General features: G+C 39.4%; 1 long non-coding RNA gene across 1 annotated transcript; it reads right to left on the bottom strand.

Annotated features, from left to right (window-relative positions):
* Positions 1-942: 942 nt before the first annotated feature.
* On the bottom strand, positions 943-14,381 carry LOC141944217 (uncharacterized). The gene is made up of 3 exons (XR_012629194.1): positions 14,222-14,381; positions 4,905-5,018; positions 943-2,847 (listed from the first exon to the last, which is right to left on the bottom strand). It is a non-coding gene; the product is annotated as an uncharacterized LOC141944217 (long non-coding RNA).
* Positions 14,382-22,164: the final 7,783 nt, after the last annotated feature.

Raw genomic sequence — 22,164 nt, 5'->3', positions numbered from 1 at the left:
CAGAACCACAGTGGGAGCTTCACCCAACAGCAGTCAGGCCCAAAGTCAGGAAAGGTGTCCCTGAACCCTGCCACTGCCGGGGTTACCTGGGACCAGGGCATGTCATGAATGCACAGCAACACCAGGGACTATCCTTTCTGTCACTGCACATCATCCCTTAACCCTTTCCTGAAAACAAGGAAAAAGAAAAACAGTGGGCAAACGGTGCTCTAATAAAAATAAATTAAATCTGAGGTTGATGCACTTCATCAGTAGATTTCTACATAAGATTTTTAAACATCTTCAGTGAACAAACATGTTAGTTCGTAAGAAAAAAAAACACTTCCTTCTGATGAAATGGAGACATGCTGATTGACGATGAGGTTTTTGGGCTTACTAAAATACTTTGAGGCTTTAACTGAATCTCTGCCTCTGCTACCAAAAATATTCACACTATATTTGAGATTTTTACATTTCTGTACCACAGAGAGAAGACCTTTTTGAACCATCTAATTTTGGAATAGCATAAATTCTCAGGACCAATGAAGGGAGCATGCCAAGATAATAAATTGTTCACTGCTTAGCGAAGGGGAAGAATTTGGGGACTCCAGCATGGAAGCAGAGATTTTTTAGATTACATCAGGAATTTTAACCTTTTAACTTGACTGGAGTTGCCAATTTCTGAGAGCCTGTGAGAGTTACCTAAGAAAAACAAGACTTTTGTCAGTAGCATCAAATTCACTGCAAAGAATCCTTACTCATTCAAAATTCATTAGAAGTGTGTAAATTTAAAATAGTTGAAAGCTGTTGGTATAATAAGAGTAATAAATGTGACCAAATCAGGTAAAGCAGAAGAAATAAAATTTAGCAGAAGAAATAAAACTTATTAATGTAAATTCTAGAAGAAATAGTGCAGTTTAAAACAAGAAAAATCAAAGTATAACATAAAGATTGCAACAGTAGTAGGGATGGTCAACACACATTTATTTTTATTATAAAAGCTGCTGATTATTTCTGCTATAAAATATGCAAAACCTCACTTGTCCTGAATGATGAATGAAAAAATGGTGCACATGATATTGGTCTGGTCTGTGCTAATTTATCTTTTGTATTCAGCATCCCGCTATCTTAGATTTCCACAGTCATTCTAAACATAAACTTCTGTATTTTTGACAGGTCTTTAGGGTCTATATACACATTTTTAAATCAGTTGATTCGGCAACATTGCTATGAAAACCTGTAAGAACAATACAACACACCCCCAGATTGACAAGTTTAAGGCTGAAGAAGACCTGTAATGTATGTCATTAATCAAGAAGTTTAGATCTTCAATAAATGAATGTGTTGAAAAACACTGGATACATTCATGTGATCATATGTTTGGGGAGGTACATTGTGTTTATAGTGTAAGAATACCCTTTGAAAGATTTATACCCAAATCCTGTTGGTTGACTGGAGCTGCTTTAACATTTGAAGACAGGGAAGGCAGGAGATGAATCACCTGTGGTCTGAAACAGTGTGGTAGAACGAACATCAATCTTTGCAGGTCCAAAAAGAGCAAAGGACAAACTTACTACAACAAGAGAGTTTGTGCACTTAAAGAATAGCATCTCATTAAATTGCACATATTTTATATTGCTTTGGCATATTTCCCTCTGTCTTTTGGTATTAAGTGCAGACTACAAACATATATTTATCAAAAGATGAGTGATATCAGTTTGGGTCCTGTTAAAGTCACAAAGTGAATGGGATTGCTACTGCAACAGCAGGTGGGACAATTGTGGGGAGAGAGGGAAAAGAGAAAGGGAATGTTGGAATCTGCTCATGGCTTTGGTATGTTGGTATCCCTCATCAGCAAGGTGAAAATAAGTTTTAGTCATGCAGAAGTTATTGAAGCTATATTTCTTGACATTATGTTTTTCTGTTCTCCAAATTGAGACATCTAGGTCCGAAAATTCACACAAGTCTGTGAGTTTTCAGGGTTGAAAGAACATCACTTTTTGTATATCAAAGAAGAAATTGCATTATGTGAGAATGAAAGACAGTGTACATTTGAAGACAGAAATTTCAGCAATTTGATGACAGTACCATTTTAATCCTGATCTGTATCTGTTGGCATGTATTTCTCAGCAAAAGTGAGAACAGTGTAACCAGGGCCATACTGCTAGTCTTATTCCTGCTAATTCCTCCACCTCACCTCTGACAAACCAGAAACCCTAGAGAATAATTTGTCTGAGCCTGTTCCAAACAAATCTTTTCATGTCTTCTCTATATAGGAAGTTCCTGATTACTTTGAAGCACATCCATATGTTTTGAAGACATTATGAAAAATAGGTTATACTGCTTCTAGGATTTATTATAGAAATTATTATAGAACATAGAAATTTTGTCTTTTAATAACTATTAATTCTTCTGATATTTCTTTACCTAGAGGTATGCCATTTGAGCTTTTTCTGAGCACTATAATAGTTGCTTGATTTCACATTCTTTTTTTGGCTAAAACACAGGCATTTGTATAATTCTCAGCTGACACTTTAGCATATTAATTTTTTTTCATATAGGACAGGATTTTTCACTCCTCATACCTGAGATATATATAATATTTCTAATACATAATTCAGAATATTAAATAGAAGGATATCAATCTAGAATACATCTGAACAGTAAGTGCTGGATCTTATAATTTCTCCTGTTCTGCTGGATTTCAGTATTTCAGAGAAGTTTCATATATTGAAGATACTTGAATATTTTGCAGTAACATCATCTTTTCTCTTCTTATTAGTCCCAAGAACATGGATTTCATTCATTTATTGTTTTGTTCGGGTGGCTGCATTCTTCATAGCATTTATTCTGCTGAAGCTTGGAAGGCTTGAAATATGATTAAAATGCGAATTAGAGTAGTAGGTGAACCCCTACATTTCGCCTAAGATTAAAAATAATGTTTGTCATTATTTTAGAAAAATGGCAATATTCAATTATGTTATTTTAACATAGTTGTGGACATAGATCTATTGGGCTAGCCCAAGATTCAGTGTCTATTCTCACATAAAAGCAGATAGGTGTTAGAGGGTGCAAAGTCTTCTTAAGGGAAGAACCTCTCTGTTCGCCTGACATTGATGTTGCAGGAGAGTGGCTGCTGAGGTATAAAAGAACTACCAAGTGTTGCTCATGTTTTCTGCAAAGTGATGAGCTTTCTGCTGTGAAGTGTAGAAAGTAATTACTATTGGTGATTAAACTGGATAGCACTTCAGAGGTTTAGCAGGCAGCCAATTCTGTGGTGATCACATAATGATAATTTTGTTATTTTTGTGATATTCTGTATAAGAAATCTGTAGGTGTAAAGCCCCACTGTTTCCATAGACAGTGGGCATACAGGTGCATTACAGTTCATCTTAGTATACCGGCTATAGACAATCAAAAATGTATATGTCAGTTTGCATCCAGATGAGATGCTATTTTGAACAACATCCACTGTAATCTCTTTCTTTCTTCAGAAACTGCTGAAGATCTTAAAATATCCAGTTCACTGACAAATCAGGTAGTTGTTCAGTCCAAGTAGGCTAAAGTAGACTTGGGACAAGGAGCAAGAAATGACAACCATATTGCACACTAGTAATTTAGTAGAACTAGCAGCCTTGTCTCCATCTCTTCCTCCTCAGGTGATCCCAATGGACTAGATATGGAGAGGAGGGATGCTTGTAGCCCTGGAGCTGTGCACAGTTCCCAAACTGATCATGTGATGTTCCTGTGCTCAAGCTACATCAGGATTAAAGACTTTGGCATTTGTCTCCCAAAAGTTGGTCAGCAGTGATGAAAGAACGTATAGAGACAACTTTATGTGTCAAAAAAGAATACTGGTTGTCTTCTTTATCAGTCTTCTCAGGTAATGCGAGAACATGGGTGTTCCCCCTCTACAAATAAGATCTGGGAAGAGTCAATGTAGTTGCTTAATATCAAGAAAAGACCAAAGCGGATGTGATCACTTACTTCTCCTTCCAAGAGTAAATTCTGCCATGAATTGTTGGGTAAGGTAGAGAAAAAAAACAGCAGCAGAAACAAGTATAAGAATGATCCAGCAACAAAAACTTGATTGCAGGAGGCAGAGCAACCCGCTGGATATCATCAAGAACTTGCTTTAGACACTGCGTAAGTTATTTAAAGTTGATGTATATGAACAGGCAACCTGCCAAGGATTTTGGTCAAGTTGGAGTCAATTGAACATCAACCCAAAAGCTTTTTATTAGGGCATAAGTCATACTGGATATATTAAGGATCAAGCTTCCAAAGGAAAAATGCTAAAATTAAATTAAACACAGAAAATGCTTATATGAATCATAGCAGAATGACTGAAAGGATAAAAACACTTAAGTAAAAATACAAGCAGTAACTTTGTAAATACAATGACATTTTGTTCATGCAAAAGAAGGAAAGCCAACCTGAATAAAGATAAATTGAAGGGACACATGTTAGCCGGTAAAATTCAAGACGAAAACTAAGAGCAGAGAGATAATGAAGAGGAAACAGTCATGCACCTAAAAGTGGGCTGCAAGACTCTTCAGAAGAAAACCTACTTCCAACCTTAACTGTATTCACACAATTCTACTGAATATCTTATGGTGAACATTTTTGCAAGACCTTAGGCCATCAGCAGGAGGATGCCGAAAAAGGACAGGCAAGTCCTCTGGGTTAGTAGGGAGCCTAAAGATTCAGTGACATTTTGGAGGAACTCACCAATGTGTTTGTCACTATTTTTGCCATAGTGAGTTGGGGAGTTATCTAAACTTATATTTTGAGGCAATAATCATAAGACAATGAAAATAAAGTCCAGTAATTAATAATTTACATAGCATCAAGTTATGTTGCTTTTTGTTATACTGTATGGTAAAGTATTTTTGAAACACCATTCGGAATTGATAGATGTTTACCTAATATTCATGTGTATTTCTTCAGAAACATTTGCCGTATCTTAGAAGCAGCATATCTGCAATGTGATGCAGGGGTTGCTATGGTGAGTTCACATCTCTTATTTAATGCTGTACCTGAGTAAATAGACATTGTAACAATCTCTGTTAGAGGTGCTATTAGTAAAGTTATGTCAGCATTTCTATCAAAAATACTTGTTTTCCTGTTGCAACTGGGCCAAAAGACAAAGAAAACTATTCCTAGACCAAATCCACAGAAGTCTTTGTACACTTCTAGAGTATTTTTTGCACAGCTTCAATCACTTTCTGAAGTCCTCTGTCATAAAAAATCAAGTAAAAAAATCAGTGGATTTGTTTCTATTCTTTAGTAGCTAGTGATATTTGTGACAGTTATGGGACTTTTCATTTAGAAAAATCTTTAGAGAAATTTAGGCTTTAGTTTTCATTTCACTGTTCCAGTTGGTGCCAGTGGGCATTCAGTCAGGCATTAATTGTATTACTTGTTTTACAGCCCTTCTGTACTGCCAGAGTGGCATAAAGACACTTTTGTGTAAAGGAGAACCAGGTCCTTAGTTCTTGTATTTAATGATTCAATTTAACTAAATGGCATCAGAAATTTAACTTCTGCACTCCAGTGCCTTCTTTTGAGCAATTATTTGAGACACTCTCCAGGATAACACACAAGAAAGGAACACATTGCTGGAAGTAATCGAATACATTTATCTTTTTGCACCTATTTATTTTTCTAACCATTTACTTTGAAAAAAGAGTAAGTAACTTTCTGAGAATAGTTTTCGGTATGAGCTCCCCTGTGTATGTCAGGATAACTCTTGCATTATGCATTTGCATAAATCTGTAAGCTGACCTGATTAAATGTTTTCCTTTTGTGAGTAGTTTTTTTTTTTTTTAATTAACTTTTGTAGGAAGTGTCTATATTTGGCAAAATCCCTTATACCAGATAATAATATTTTCGAAACCAAACTGCTACAAGAATATTTGTAAATACATATATTTTTACTCAGAATCGTATGTTTTAAGGACCTGGGTGGAAAAGTCAAATTTTACAGTAAAAAAACAAATACTTTTCCAACTTGCCAATAGGTCTGATTATTATAGTGGGACTTGTATATGTGCTTGCACGTTGACCTGGTGAAGACTATACTTTGAAGTGGAACAGTTTCTTCTGTGCTACATGTCAGCTGGTAAGAGTGGATACTCATTACTGAATTGGCTGAAAGAGTGTGGCTGAACAAACACATCTTTCCTGTAAGTCAGGAAGAACACGGTTGGATGGAGAAACTCAAACAGGTCACAAATGTACATCATTACCTGGTAATGAGAAGGGAAGGTTATTTTTTGAGAATTTACTCCCATAGTCAGAAAGAGAGAGATGCAATGTGTTTCAGATTTTGCCCTGACATAAACTGTAGAAGCTGTGTTTTTGTACAGCATAAATCAAGGCCCTTCATGTTAAATGGAATCATAGAGATCCTTGAAATAATTTTGATGGTGTTTTGGGGGGTGACTCCAATTTTTAAGTGCTACAGTATTTGGATGTTACTGCCTAACTTGCTGCTCAGTTTCTGCAGCACCATATGATAGGATAGATCTCAAGCTCCACAAAATCAAGTATGACAGCACTAGAAGATAAGAAATAGACCATGAACTTTCAACCTTCTGCTGTAAGGCCTTCTTTCCAAACACAAGCCAGTATCTGATGTTACAGTATTGGGGTCAAAGCTGCAACACTAAAACTTTTAGAAAATACTGTCCAATAATATAAACAAAGCAATAATAGAACATAGTGAATTCCACATGTCTTGTGGCACCTACCTATGAGTAGAATATGACTAAAACACCAGCCTATCCACTTTTCAAAACAATTATCACCATGAAGCACTAGTAATTCACCTTTTTTCCCCACTAAGATCCTATATTCATATTTTCCACAACAGTTTTCTTCAGTCATATCATCAGTGTACAAAGAAATCCCACTAAGACAGTGAGTCAGCATATTATTCCTTTTTCTCTTTCCTTCACTTGTGTATAAAAAACTGGAGCAAGGAGGACTGGAAGGAGATGGCTAAGTTCTACATTTAAGGGTCTTCATTGGAAAATAGTTGTCAGACCTCAACGGTGAATACCCATGCAATATCAGCAGGCTAAAACATGACAGCTCCGTCAATCTCATTCATGATAAGACATGAATGAGTTTTTCAAATAAGTGGATACCAGAAAGTAGCATCTTGAAAAAAAACAGCAGAAAACAGTGTGATACATCAGGGCAACATGCTAAGAGAAATCACCCACCATCCTTTAGGAGGTCAGTGTCTACATGTTGAAAAGTTGACACTTCTCTAGTTTCCTTATAGGCAGTACCAACCAGAATGAATTCAAAGTATAACCTTGAGATGAGAAATGTATGGATTAAAAGACTTACAAGAGATGGAAAAAATCCTGGTCCATGATTTAAAAGTTGTACCAGTGTGAAACAATTTATCATATGTACCAATTTTCTGAGGCACAACAGATAGTTTTGAAGTTAACTATACATTTTTATTGGTTTTGATTTGTGATAAATCTAGCACTTCTTAGTGAAACTCGTTGGTGCCTAAGATTTCTTGTTGTTATCTTCTTTATTCTTATGAGAAAATTTATCAGGTAAATCTGGAAATATGATCTTATGTGTTACATCTTTAGCAAAAGTCTTATAGACCGCCAGTGAGACACAGATTCCAGATCTTGCAAGTCATGAAACAGACACCCATGGTACATAATGTGACATTATTTTAGTCTGTGCTGTAAACTATTAGCACCAGAAAGAAAAGATTCAGAATCATAGTATGATAATGTTCTTCATTAAAAAAAATCAGTAGTGTTATCCAAGTGTGGAAAGGTAATAAAAGGTTCATCATCTTGTCAATATTTTGAATTTCACTTTCAAATCATGGAAGTCACAGCCTTGTGTAAAATATAAGATGCTAGACTATATCATAGCTAAAGGTTCAAAGTTTGAAGGAAGTAATAAAAAACTTAAGAATTATATTATTAAGAAGTTATGTTTTCACCAACAATGAGGGGCTGGTGGGGAATGTGAAGCTCAAGGGCAGCCTTGGCTGCAGTGACCGTGAAATGGTGGAGTTCAAGATACTTAGGGCAGTGAAGAAGGAACACAACAAGCTCACTACCCTGGACTTCAGGAGAGCAGACTTTGGCCTCTTCAGGGATCTGCTTGGCAAAGTAGCATGGGACAAAGCCCTGGAAGGAAGAGGGGCCCAAGAAAGCTGGTTAATATTCAAGGATCACCTCCTCCAAGCTCAGGAGCGATGCATCTTGACAAAGAAGTCAGGTAAGAATGCCAGGAGGCCTGCATGGATGAACATGGAGCTCCTGGACACGGTCAAACACAAAAAGGAAGCCTACAGAGGGTGGAAGCAAGGACAGATAGCTTGGGAGGAATACAGTGAAATTGTCCGAACAGCCAGGGATCGTGTCAGGAAGGCCAAAACCCTGATAGAATTAAATCTTGCCAGGGACATCAAGGGCAACGAGGAACATCAGTGATAAAAGGAAGACTACGGAAAATGTGGGACCTCTCTAGAAGGAAACAGGAGACCTGGTTACCCAGAATATGGAGAAGGATGAGGTACTCAACAACTTTTTTGACTCAGTCTTCACCAGCAAGGGCTCCAGCCACACCACCCAAGTCACAGAAGGCAAAAGCATGGACTAGGAGAATGAAGAAATGCCCACTGTAGGAGAAGACTGGGTTTGAGACTAAGGAACCTGCAGGTGCACAAGTCCATGGGACCTGATGAGATGCATCCACGGGTCCTGAGGGAACAGCCAGATGAAGCAGCTAAGCCACTATCCATCATATGTAAGATATCATGGCAGTCCAGTGACGTTCCCAGTGACTGAAAAAGGGGAATCATAACCCTTTAAAGAGGAAGAAAGAAGACCTGGGGAACTAGACCAGCCAGTTTCATCTCTGTGCCCAACATGGAGCGAATGCTCCTGGAAACTATGCTAGGGCACATGGAAAATAAGGAAATGATTGGTGACAGCAAACATGGTTTCACTAATGGCAAATCATGCCTGACAAATTCGGTGGCCTTCTACAACGGGGTTACAGAGTCGGTGGAGCAACTGACGTCATCTACCTGGACTTGTGCAAAGCATTTGACACTGTCCCACACGACATCCTTGTCTCTAAATTGGAGAGACATGGATTTGATGGATGGACCACTCAGTGGGTAAGGAACTGGCTGGATGGTTGCACTCAAAGAGCTGCAGTCAATGGCTCAATGTCTGAGTGGAGAGTAGTGATGAGTGGTGTTCCTCAGGGGTTGGTATTGGGACCAACTCTGTTTAACATCTCTGTTGGTGACACAGACAGTGGGATTGAGTGCACCCCCAGCAAGTTTCCCGACGACACCAAGCTGAGTGGTGCAGTCAACACACTGGAGGGAAGGGATGCCATCCAGAGGGACCTTGACAGGCTTGAGAGGTGGGCCTGTGCAAACCTCGTGAAGTTCAACAAAGCCAAGTGCAAGGTCCTGCACATGGGTCAAAGTAATCCAAAGCACAAATACAGGCTGGGCGAAGAGTGGATTGAGAGCAGCCCTGCAGAGAAGGACTTGGGGGTATTGGTAGATGAAAAACTGACTATGACCAGCAATGTGCACTCACAGCCCAGAAAGCCAACCACATCCTGGGCTACATCAAGAGAAGTGCGGCCAGCAGGTCAAAGGAGGTGATTCTTCCCATCTACTCTTCTCTCATGACACACCACCTGGAATACTGGGTTCAGCTCTAGGGCCCTCAACATAAGAAGGACCTGCTTGAGTGGGTCCAGAGGAGGGCCATGAAGATGGTCAGGGAGCTAGAGCCCTTCCCTTATGAGGACAGGCCAAAAGAGTTGGGTTTGTTCAGCCTAGAGAAGAGAAGGCTCCAAAGAGACCTTATAGCAGCCTTCCTGTACTTAAAGGGAGCCTACAGGAAAGATGGGGAGGGACTCTTTATCAGGGAGTGTAGTGATAGGATGAGGGACAACAGTTTTAAACTGAAAGAGGGTAGATTTAGATTAGATATAAGGAAGAAATTCTTTACTGTGAGGGTGGTGAGACACTGGAACAAGTTGTCCAGAGAAGTTGTGGATGCACGCCCCCCCGGAAGGGTTCAAGGCCAGCTTGGATGGGGCTTTGAGCAATCTGGTCTAGTGGAAGGTGTCCCTGCCCATGGCGGGGCGGTTGGAACTAGATGATCTTTAAGGTCGCTTCCAACCCAAACCATTCTATGATTCTATGAAATACATTAAGAATGTTTAAGAATATTACATCAAGGTCAGATGTCCAACTAAAGGATGAGCACTCATGTAGTATTTTAGCCAATCAAAACATTTTACAAGCACTAACTGATTTTTATAAAATCATTGTGAAAAAGGGAGGAAATTATTATCACACTTTTCCTCTCATCAGAACTGAATATTAGAACTTGAAAAATGTGTCATATGTCACTACCACTGGTGAGTTTTGCAAGTAGTAGTAGTCAAGATTACCATCTAGTCTTGATGATTGAGTTGATGATTTGGATTTCATAACCACTGCGGACAGTTTCTCTATACACCATTAGAAATGGTAGAGTTAGCCCATTTTGCCACAAGGTGAAGTTTTCTTCAAAGTAAAAGGAAAATTTCATAATGTTGCAATAAAAAGTATAACATCTTCCTGTTTTTTTAGCAATTTACGACCTTAGTTTACAGAACACTTGATTCCTAATATAGCTCATTGTCTCCTTTTTTTCTTTAATTTATCCAGCAATTAGGTCTGAAAATTTAAAAGTCATATTTCAGAAATTAATGTTAAAGACATTGCAGAGGAGAAAAAAAGAAAAGGTAAGTTAACAAGAATCAGAAAATTACACTATGAAACTAAGGGTTGAAATTTAAGGAACATACCTTTGCTCCTCAAGCCCACCACAAGTCTTGTTAGGAAGCATGGTTTTACCCTTCTACTTTTAGACCAGATTAGTGGGTAACATTCTGATTATTGAAACAGAGAGGAGCAAAATTGTTGGATGCTGCAGGAATATGATTTTTTAGTATTTTTCCTTTTTACAGTGAAAAAAAATGAGGGGATGATAAGGTTACTCAGACAGATCTTCCTTTGCTGGTAATAAGTTTAGCCTGAATTAGTATCTCAGCATTCAGTCCATGCTTCTACTTTATGATTTATTGCCTACAGACACCAATACATGTGAAGACACAAAGCAAACAAAAGAGTAAGTAGCTGATGGACATTTTTAGTTTTGTTTGAAATAGGCTTCAGAACTCACACATCTTAAAAGCATGACTCATCTTGTACTTTTTTGTTTCTGTTTTACTATGGAAAACATCATTCCTGCTCTGAGAAAGTTTGGTTTTATGGCACTTAGCGTACCATTAAATTAGCTCAGATCTTCCTCCATGGGAGAGTGAAGTTGGTCACCTGCATAAATGCTGCCCACAGGAGTAGAAGGGACATTGGATCAAGTCCTTTTTGACTATTTACATCATTGGCCAATGGTGGAAGAGAAGATGTATGACACCACCTCAGCCATGGCCCATTGATGACCTGCCTTTTGTCATTCCTGATGCCTTTTCTTTTTTTTTTTGAGATAGAATTGTTACAAAAACAGCTCCAAGAGAGAAGGAGCACTTTGAGAATTTTCTTCAGCTAATTACAGTGTTGACAGGCTGAAGGGATTCCAGTCCAGACATTGGCAGAAGAAAGGCTAAAACAGAGACCAGAAAGGAAGTGTAAAGTGTGACTGGCTCAGGAGACACAAACTTTCCCCTCTAGGTCAAAGCATTGAACTTAGCCCAGAACGGGAGCAACTGAAAAATCTCTGTTACCACTGTTGCTCTTCAGGATGCTGTGTGAAATTTAGTGATAGCTAGTCCAGCTGCACACATCGTAAAACCCATGTTATCATTCTCAGTTCTTTACAGTTTAATGTAAATCAGAACCAGATCTGAAACAAGTCATATACCTTGAATTGGAATGATATTCTCTATACAATACCTCTTTTTTCCCTCTTGACAAAGTGGTAAAGGTAGAGTAGCCAGATCTTTTATATCAAGCCAAATATGGACAAGGAGGAGCTATATACATAATCACTTTCAGAAATAGATTAATATTATTTTAAATTTCAAATGGAAATGTCACTGAGCAGTACACACAGACATTGCATCTGTGCAGGAATATGGAAATTTCCCACCTTCATATTTAAATAGGACTGTAGGAAGTAAATTTCTCACTTATAACATAGCACTACTTGCAATAACTAAACAAATTTTGTCTTCTGAGTCTCCTTGTTTTGCTGGAATGGAGGTGGGGAGAAATCCAGTTCAGTTCATCAACATGTTTAAATAGTGCCTTTGAGAAAGGATTCAGAAGCAAATATGTACCGTTGCACTGGGCAGCTGCTCTTGCGGATTTCCAGTTAAACAAACATCTATTGCAAGGTATGTCTCGTAATGAGGTTGTTTTCTCTAGACTTTTTCTAGGGTCATGGTCATCACCTGGGAATTGTGGTTTTCAGATTTACGAAATTACTAATCGATATTTGTGCAAAATTGCACAATAGTATAATAAACAATAGTGGTGTATGAATGTGAAGCACATCATAAAACGTTACTTTTCTGTGAGAATTGCTGATTTCCAGATTTCACTTCAAACTGTACTTAACAGAGTCAAGTAGAGTAAGTGACAAAACTTATAAAATGTTAATTTTTAACATTTGAATAAAAAAGACATGGAAGCTAATGGTGACAAAATATAATTATAAATACAGCTTTGTTTTAGCAATACTTGTAGTTTCTGATTACTTTCAACAGCCAATAGCAAAGTAAAGAACCATGAGTCTGCAGGAATGGTGACTGCTCATTACAGTGCGCTCACAGTCTTCACTGGCATGTTCATTCAGTCTGCTGAACCAGGAAAAAACTTCTATTAATAGGATTTGATTAAAAAAAATACTAATTGCATATTGGAAGTCAAGAACCATTTTTTCTTTAATACTTAATTTTTTTTAAAGAAATGCTAATATACTAACACATTTTTCTCATTAAGTACCTTTTTAACCGCATGGTAAATATATTTATCTTCAGCTTCAGAAAGACAATCCAATTTGGACTTCTTTTCTGAGTGCTTTTACAACTGTACAGAGTTACAACAGGGTCTCAGGTACTATCAAGACTCTGTACTCACTTCTGAGTTAGGTGCTAAAACTGCAGTGAAGTGTCTGGCTTCATTTGTCTCTGATTTTTAACAGCTGTGTTTGAATTTAGAGCTTGATTGACAATTATCTCACCTTGATTGCTTGGGCTATGAAAAGATTATTTTGTGATAAACAGTTAATTTTCTATCCCCCTTTTTGATATTAATGCTTACTCGTTCCTGAGCAGCTACAGCTACAATTTTTAAAATTAAGCCAAAAATATTAGGTGGTTGTGGCTGGCGTGACACTTCAGTGTCTAGTAATGTTACTTCTTGTACTTGCCTATGTCAATGAAGTTTTAGCATGGGTAAAATTCAAAATCAATTTTTCTCCAAGAGTTCTACTGAGCAAGGATTGTGATAAACTCTGTTAATTCAGGATTAAAGAGAGAATGAAAATCCAGCAATAACGGCCCTTTGATAGCAGTGGGGGATGAGTAATGGAAAATGTTCTTGCTGAGGACTAATCAGAGTGTAATTGCTAAAGGAACCAATCTTTCATTAATTGGAAAGGCAGTAAACTCAATCAGTCACAGTGCCAAAATATTGCAGTTCAGTTGAAGAATTTTATTGAACTAATTGATTTAATTGTTTTAAGTAATGCTGTTATAAGAGTCATTATTAAGAAAAATTATTCTCAATATACTTTTCTGAAACATAAAAACTTTTTATGAGGCAAGTGATTTTAATTTCAAAAAAAGGCGACAACGGTTTTGTATTAAAAGAGCAACTTGACTAGGTTATCTTTCATTAGAAATTATCAATACTTGATTTTGGATGTCATCATGGATAATGTGAAGCACTTTGTAAGTTAAGGGTACTTTAGCTATGTTTAGACTAGCTTAAACATTTCTGATAGCATTTTCCTGGAGTCAGAAAATTGGTTTTATCTTATCTGCCTAACCAGGATAGGATTCCCTGAACCAGGGAAGTCTGCCTCATGCTTTTGCACACCCATTCTCCACTCCTTTTTAGCCCTGAGGGAATGTTGTACAAGTGCTGTAGGTTACTCGCTAGCTCCACAATCAGTTTAAACTGGAATAAGCAGTCCTGGCTTACCTTCCAGTCCTCTGCCTGATTATTGCCATTTGCGTCTCTCTCTCCCTTCTGCCAGATGTTCATGCAGCCCCATGGTGAGTGGGAACAAAGCAACGTTCTTGGTTAAAACTAGCCTCTTTTTTTCTTGTTTTTCCTCCCGTAAGTATTTATGACTATTTGCAGTCACTGGAGAAGCAAGGAGAGTGAAAACAGTGATTGTGTCAGTGGGAAGTTGGCACTGCCTCTTTTAGCATCAGCATTTGCTTATGTTGACTTAAGGGAGTTGTGGGACTATAGCGTTAGCATCGCTCCTCTGGGATTCAAACCCAGCCGGGGTCTGTGAAGCAAGAAGCAGGAGCTCAGATACGTCAGTCACTGATTCCCTTCCTTTCCCAACAGTGTTTGGGCTGATTGAAAAACCCATCTCACTGGCACCAGTTCTGATGCAATATCTCTTAAATTCAAAAGCAGAGGGAGAGTGCTGTATGTAACCCTATATGAACCGCAAGTGCAGCGTCCTGGCCATGTCTGTGTAATCTTTCTGGGTCTGTGACAGTGACAATAAATATTGACATCACTGCAAAGCCAAGCAAAATGTTTGGGAGGTTTTCATGCCACAATGAACCTTTAGTGTGTTTCTAGCAACATCCCATTGATTATTGAATCACAGACAATCCTGACGGCGCAAGATTTGTAGAGGAAGGTAATGTAATTCATTAGATCCAATGGCAGAATTCAGGAAAGAACAGTCACATTTCCAGCCACCCGGTCCAAAAGGTAGAGCTTGTTAGTCTTTCAGATATGGTCGACAATCAAGGAGATATCAACGGTGACTGAGTTCCCATAAGGGGACTTTATTTGATTGCTATTTGTGTTCAGAAAGTTGCTTAGCAGATTTCTTGCCATCAAGCTGTGGAGTCAGTGTGGCTCAGGGGTCCAAAAGGCTCAGTTAAGTGCCTGGAAAGCCTCTTGGCCAAGGTTCTGTACAAATTTATTGCAGCTGCAACATGAAAATAGAGTTGTCATTACTGTTGCTTTATCACTGTTATTTTTAGCTATTACATATGTCTCCTGCAGCTTCTCTTGATCAAATGCCGTTATGCTAACAATCATACAGACAGGCAGTACATGACCATTTCTAACTCACATTTTTAAGGAAATAATAGAGCTTAAAACTCAGGAAATATCACAAATTAGGACTGGAATTCATGAAGGCATCTTCCCCGTGGAGTGCCTCTCAGGATTAGGTGTGGTACTGAGAGGTGGAGGGCAATCTGCTGGGTCAGATACTGGCTCCCATCACATGAGGCTGTTGAACTCGGTGGATCAATGGCTTGATCAGAGAGGGCAAAACCTTGCAGAATTTTCACAGCTTAGTCAGAGCAAAAGTATGTTTTGCACAAGGTAGCAGGAGGGATATAAAAACATGACAGTGTAATAAACATGTTTTAGCTAGTATAATAAACAGAATTTGGAGCCTTCAGAGCTGAGCCAGATTTCTCTTCTAAATGAGGAAAAATGCACAACCAGGCATTGTCTCATATGACAAATGATAATAATGAGCAATAACAATAACATGAATCATTGTTATAAGTCATCTGTGATTTTTAAAATTTTTTTTAGAAACTAATAAAACATTACAAAAGTCACTATCATGGGGTAAGGCACACTATCAAGAAAAGTATGTGGAACTGACAGATAAGGGTTTTCTAGATATAAAGTTTCAATAGAAAAAAAATAATAAGAAGAATGTTTCACATAGAGTATGTTTTTGATCTTTTTAACCCTTTTTGCATCTTGTATTTTATTATACGGCTTTTCTGTATCATTCATTCATTAAATAGCTGATAAATGGCAGCCAGTTTTCCTTGAGGACGTGCATGCTTCTTTTCCACTTAGCCTCGAATGTACTTATCCCTGTGATGTCCATGTGAAATAGGCATGTACTACATTCCCAGTTTTGCAGATGAAGGACTGGAAAGCAGAGTGGATTAGATCCACTAGGGACATTGATACATCTTATACTGAGCTGCTGTGAGTTTGTCTACAAGGTGTGTTTTGGGAAGACATGCACTGACACTGCCCATGTTCAAAGTCAGTCCAACCCATGGAACCCTTAGGAGCACAGCAGAGAACTGAAGCTTTGCTAGGCTGCCATGTCTCATACCAGTAGGCATATGCTTGGTGTATTTTGAACAGATTGGGCAGATTGAACAGTAAAGAAACTTTGACTTTGTAGAGCCTGAGTTTCCCAGATCCTGAGCTGCCGAGCCCTGCCCAGGTGGTGGCCATGCCAGACAGGGCTCTGTTTACCCTGGGGATCTCCCCAGCAAAAGTGTCAGGGTCTAACACATTGGTGTGAGCTCTGACTGCCACTCTGGTGCCTAAGCTCTCCATGAATGTTGTCTTAGAGGTGAATTCAATATGGCAGGAAAAGTCTGCAATAGAACCAGGAATTTAGTTTTATGCTCTGGACTAACTGCAGGACACCTGGGGAGAGCAGGACTAGGTGTACAGCATCACCCTTTCACTGCCAGAAGAAAGTAAAAGCCTCACACTCTACTGGACCAGGACTGTATTGGTTTCACCTATTTTTCATTCATTTTAATCAATGGGAAATTCTTGTAAGCTGTCAACACCCATAGGTCTCCAAAGGCATGCTTTTCCCCTTGTGTAAACATAAACCTTTTTAAGAGTGGTACCTCATCCTCATTCCTAAAGAGCTGACTCTGCTCTCAGGATCTAAGTAACATTGTTAAGTGCCACAAAGTATTATACACTGTTCAGACAGCACACATAACAGTATTGCTCTCCTGCAGAGTCTGCTAATGAAAGGAAAAACTAATTGTTTTCATAGGCTGATTTTAATCACATTTAGTTTATATGAACATGTTATTTTTATAAACAGGAATATAGTCACATGACCCTAAAGATTACTGGTGAAACTAAGTTATCAGTGGCTTTTTTACATGTTTTATAAAAACTTGTTGATTCCTAATGTAACAAAGACTGAAATACAAATGGCCAAATCATAGTTAACAGAAACATGGTCAAGGACAGACTGGACAAATGCCTATTAGGCAGAACTTGTCCACTTTTTCCAGCTAGGTCAGTGGTCTGATAAAAATGGTGCCCTATCTATCCCCTTACCCACCTCTTTTCCTTAGCTCACCATGGGAGCCACAGTTATGCTTGTGGTCTCAGTCAGAAAGATCCAGGTGTTGCTAACCCTACTGTGGGTCAACTGCGTTCGGTGTCCCTCTGCTTCCAAGGAGAGCCTGGCTCTCTCTTCTCCATATTCCCATTAAGTTGTTGCAGACAGCAATAATACATCTCCTTAGCCTTCTTTTCTGCAGGCTGACCAAGCCCAACTTCCTCAATGTCTCTTTGTATGCCTTGGATTCCACAACCGTCTTGATGTACTCCTTCTTGGGGCAGTGGCGACAAGCAATTCAGAAGTGCCTGATGGAGGGGAATAATCTCTTCCCTGCCTTTGACCTGCTGGCTACACGCTACCTAAACCAATCCAGATGGTTTCATGAGAGCTCTTTCAGGCCTTCACTCTGTGATCCTGAAGTAAGGAGCAGTGGTGGCTAGCTCTTACATCCCAGCACATCATGCTGGCACATATGGAGACGTTTGAGAGCTGTACATTGCTAAACAAATATAGATATCTGGATGACTAGACATGAATAAAAATGTATGTATGTGTTCCCTATTAAATGATGAACAGTGAGCCCTCCCCAGCCTGTGTGACTGGAAGTGTATTTATCTCATGATATATCACCATGGACACATGCCATGGTGGACACACTTCTGGTCATGCAATGGGCATTGGGGCCCAGGGAAGAGGGAGCTGCAAGCAGGCTAGCTTAGCAAGTAATCCTGCTGGAAATCCGTCCTTACTCACATCTGAAGGGCCACTACAAGAGGTGGCAGCAGAGATGGGGACCATTTGGATTAAATGTTCTGGTAAATTGGATCTGAGCTGGGCTGCTTCTGATGAATTGCTCAGGATGCAGGGGTCATTGCAGCTGCTGCAAAAATTAGCGTCCTCAAATGAGGATGGAGACCAAAATAGCAAACTAGGTTTAACTCCTTTTCACCCTGAAGTTCTGGACCTGCAAGTTTTCCAGATCTTGAAAGAAGCAGAGGTCCCAAAGTCATGCCTAATGTGCAGCTCTGGATGCTCTCAGGGCCCCTGAGTCTCAGCATTATTCACTGCCCCAGTCACAGGTGTCAAACCACTTGAATGCCTGAAGTCACTTGCTCACATTTGGGCAGCACATGGCAGCAGCTATGAGAAATCACAGTTAGTTACCTGAAAGGGCAGTTCTCTACACTTAGCAAATGGCACAGTGTAAAGAGATTGGATAAACTGCAATGTACAGTCTCAAACAAGCAGGCATAAGACTTCTTATATATATCAGTATAGAAAGGTGCTAAGCTAAAGTGATCTAACACCTCAATATTCCTCAGTGAGCTATTATATTTAAAAACATATACAACCATGATATTATATTGCATGTTATCCAGCAGTGGCTATTCACTACCTTGTGAATTCATCATTCCTCTGACCTGCAGGTTTGTTTGCTCAGTCTGGTTCCATGTAGAGCATGGACAACATGTTCTTTCTAGCACACGTGGGCACTTTCAGACAAACAATAGACACAGGCTTGCAGTGAAAATCTCCAGGTAGCCCCTGCCTTCACTCAGGCAAGGCTTGAAGCCAGGAATAATTGTCCTGACAGTGCAAGATGTTCCCAAATGTGTTCTGAAAATAATGGAGGGATTGACACCACTACAGCAATCTTTTTTATGTGAGGGTGTGGAACAACAGAAGGCCTAGGGTAAAAATCTAGGGAGTCTGTTTTGGTCCGTTCCTGATATCATTCAAACAGAAAGTAAGCAAAACAAATTTTGCGTGGTGAATCCTTCTTCTAAATAGTATAAATAACACATGTACCCTTCCCAAAGCTCGGACTAATATCATCAGCCTTTAAGTACCTGACTGGAATGTATTAAAGAAGCTGGCTGGTGACCATAACCCCCTTCTAGATGGGCTGAATCGTTTTCTGAGATGTTCCTATCTCCCTCCATTGAGATTATACAGACCCTAAGGCAAATCGTCTCCTTTCTTAGTCATTGCATTGAAGTGCCTTTTGTTAGGTGTTATGAAGCCGAACCTCTCTGTCTTTCCCTTCTTCTTAAAAATATTGGACAACAACAAATACTTACACTCTGCACTGGCAAGAATCATTACAATAGGGAGATGTGGTAATGTCACAGAGAAAATATCCTGTGTCACCTACAGTCATACTTAATGTTACAGGCATACTCAGTCAAAAAGCACAGTAGTAAAGCAATTAATATACTGTAAATTATAGTCCTGATTCTGAAGGTTGTATTTATTATATGGAATCCTGTTTCTTAAAATGAATCACTTGAGTTTTATTTAATATTCTATTTTAGCTCTTCCTCAGTTCACTGTAGCCAATTGCAAATGCTGCTTTTCATACTTGCCCTCTGAAGCTCATTACTGCCAGAGAGACTGGAATAAAATTGGGGATAAAAGAAATTATGGTTTTGGAAAGGAAAAACAGGATGTTGCAGCCTTTTTTCAGAACATACCAGTTATTCTGCTACAGGGAATTTAATACATTTACCAACTATCTTCAGTTTTGATTTGGAAAATTTGTGAGTATTAATATTTTAAAAGAGCATTTTGAGCTCTTTTGTGGGTAGTTATGTATTTACAGTGTATATGTGAAGACAAAAAGATTTCTTAAGCTAAAACCTACTGCTCTTTCTCCAGCAAATCTCCTCAATAGATCAATGGACTGTTGAATTCCTCACTGAGTATTTTTTTAACTTGCTTCTGATGCATGGAGTGTTGTTTGCCTAGCGTCTGGCCATGTCTCACCTAATTACGTTCCTGTCATCAGTAGTTTTGAGGGCATCTTTAATATTTTTGTGTTCCTGCTTGCGGCACTAAGCAGTTTCACAGACTCATCAGAACACTGGTTGAAATGGTCCTGTGGAGGACAGCTGGTCCAGTCACCTCCACAAAGCAGGGCTGCCACAAACACCAGGTCAGTTCAGACATGGCTTTGCCTTGCAAAGTCTCAAAAACCTTCACAGACGGTGACTCTGCAGGCTCTGCTCCCTCAGCAACATGTTCCCGAGTTGCACTACTATTCTGCTGATGTCCAGCCTAAACCTTCCACACTCTGGTACATGGGTCCTGCCCCATGTCTGGCTGTCTGGCACTACTAAGAGTCTGGTTCTGTCATCTTTGTAACTACCCTTCAAGTAGCTATAGCTTGCTCTCATGCTCCCCCTTAGCTCCCCATCTGCCAGCTTAAACAAGCCCTGTTACCCCAACTTTTTCTATTCCAAAAAATCCAAATGTTTTAGTCCAGCTGAAGTGATGTGGCTTCTTGGATATGCAGGATCTGGGTGAGAATTCAGGGTGTTTGAGATGCAGGAAATGACATTACCTGTCTTGGTCTTAAACTTTAAAAAACGGAAATAAAAACTATTTTTTTTTTAATGTGTCTTTCTAAGGATAAAGCATAGCAAGACTCAGCTAATACTGAAATTACTCCTGCAAAAAGCATCCTAAACCTTTTAAAGTGTGGATTTGGACCTGTGTGTAGATGTGTCTGTAGTGTCATATGCTTTGAATGCAGCTGACTTATCATCACCAAGATTACTTTGACTTCTAGTGTACTGGTGAAGAGCAGACAGCCACGACAAAATAGCAAAATACACTTTGCTTTCCCCTACAGACTGGTTGCTTCAGTGGCAATGATGATGAGTACAGAGTGAAAACTAAACTCAGAGCTCCATCAAAATCTCGTGCAACTTCAGAAGACAGTATTTGAGCAAGAAGCAAACACAGACAGACATAAGGCTCTTGTACCAAGAGGAAGGTAGTATGAGTCAGAGAGCAGCAGTTACTTCAATATAGGCATATTACCATTATATTTTTTAGTTTGCAGGCGAGAGCGGGATTTCCTGTTTGCAGAAAACACAAAAATGTTAATGAAACATTTGACACAATCTCACATTCTAAAAAACAAGGCCAAAATGCAGAAAAAATGTGCTTAGTATTTTGGTAAAAGCATCTCCTTACCAACCTTATTTCACCCTATAAAGCCTTTTTGCCAACCCAGGCTCCAGACATAGCAAAGTAAGCAGTTACAGTGACAGCAGCACAACCCTGACCTGCTTTGCCTAAGGCCAAATCCTAAAGAGGCTGACCACTGCAGCCCAAGTGTGTGGGACAGCAGCTGGGGCAGGGGCAGGCAGCAGAGCTTCCCCCATCCATGCCCCAGTGCTCCCCATGTTTGGGGGACCTGAATTAACAAGCTCTGGGCCAGGACCTCCAGTTCACACAGCCAGACCAGCTCTTGATTGCTCTTTGCCTCAGACAAGGGCATTGAACAATGGCTGGTAGGTTTTGCTTCCTGAAGAGCATTATAGTGTTCAGAAAATGGGACCTGCTGATCTGGCAAATGTGGGAGGTCATGCTTGGAGCTCAGGGACCACTGAGCCCTTTTTAATGGCACTGCCACCACCACTAACTCCAGTCCCTGCCAAAAACCTCTGCTCTGGAAACACCCTTCTAGCTTTATTGTTTAGGGGAGGCCTTCTCTGTGCAGGAAATGTGCCCTCAGACCTCGGATCTGCCATGTCTGGAAATTTCTCCTGTAAACAACGGCAGGCATTACTGCATCACGTACTGTCTCTATGAGGTGGTAGCTAGCCAAAAGGCACCAGAAGAGGAAAATATAATATAACATCTATGAAATAGCATAGTTCTAGCTGCAGTTGACCCAGCTTCCTCAGAGAAAGAGTAAACAGGGATCTAGCACTGCGGGGGAAACCTCCCTCATGAGCTACAGGGTGTGCCATAGGCACTGAGGTGACTATTGGAGTTTGTAGTATGATCCCACAAA

The sequence above is a fragment of the Strix uralensis genome, chromosome 5, assembly GCF_047716275.1.
Source record: "Strix uralensis isolate ZFMK-TIS-50842 chromosome 5, bStrUra1, whole genome shotgun sequence".
NCBI classification, from domain to species: domain Eukaryota; kingdom Metazoa; phylum Chordata; class Aves; order Strigiformes; family Strigidae; genus Strix; species Strix uralensis.
The sequence above is the reverse complement of the archived record's forward strand: the minus strand, read 5'-3'. Positions and strand labels throughout refer to the sequence as shown.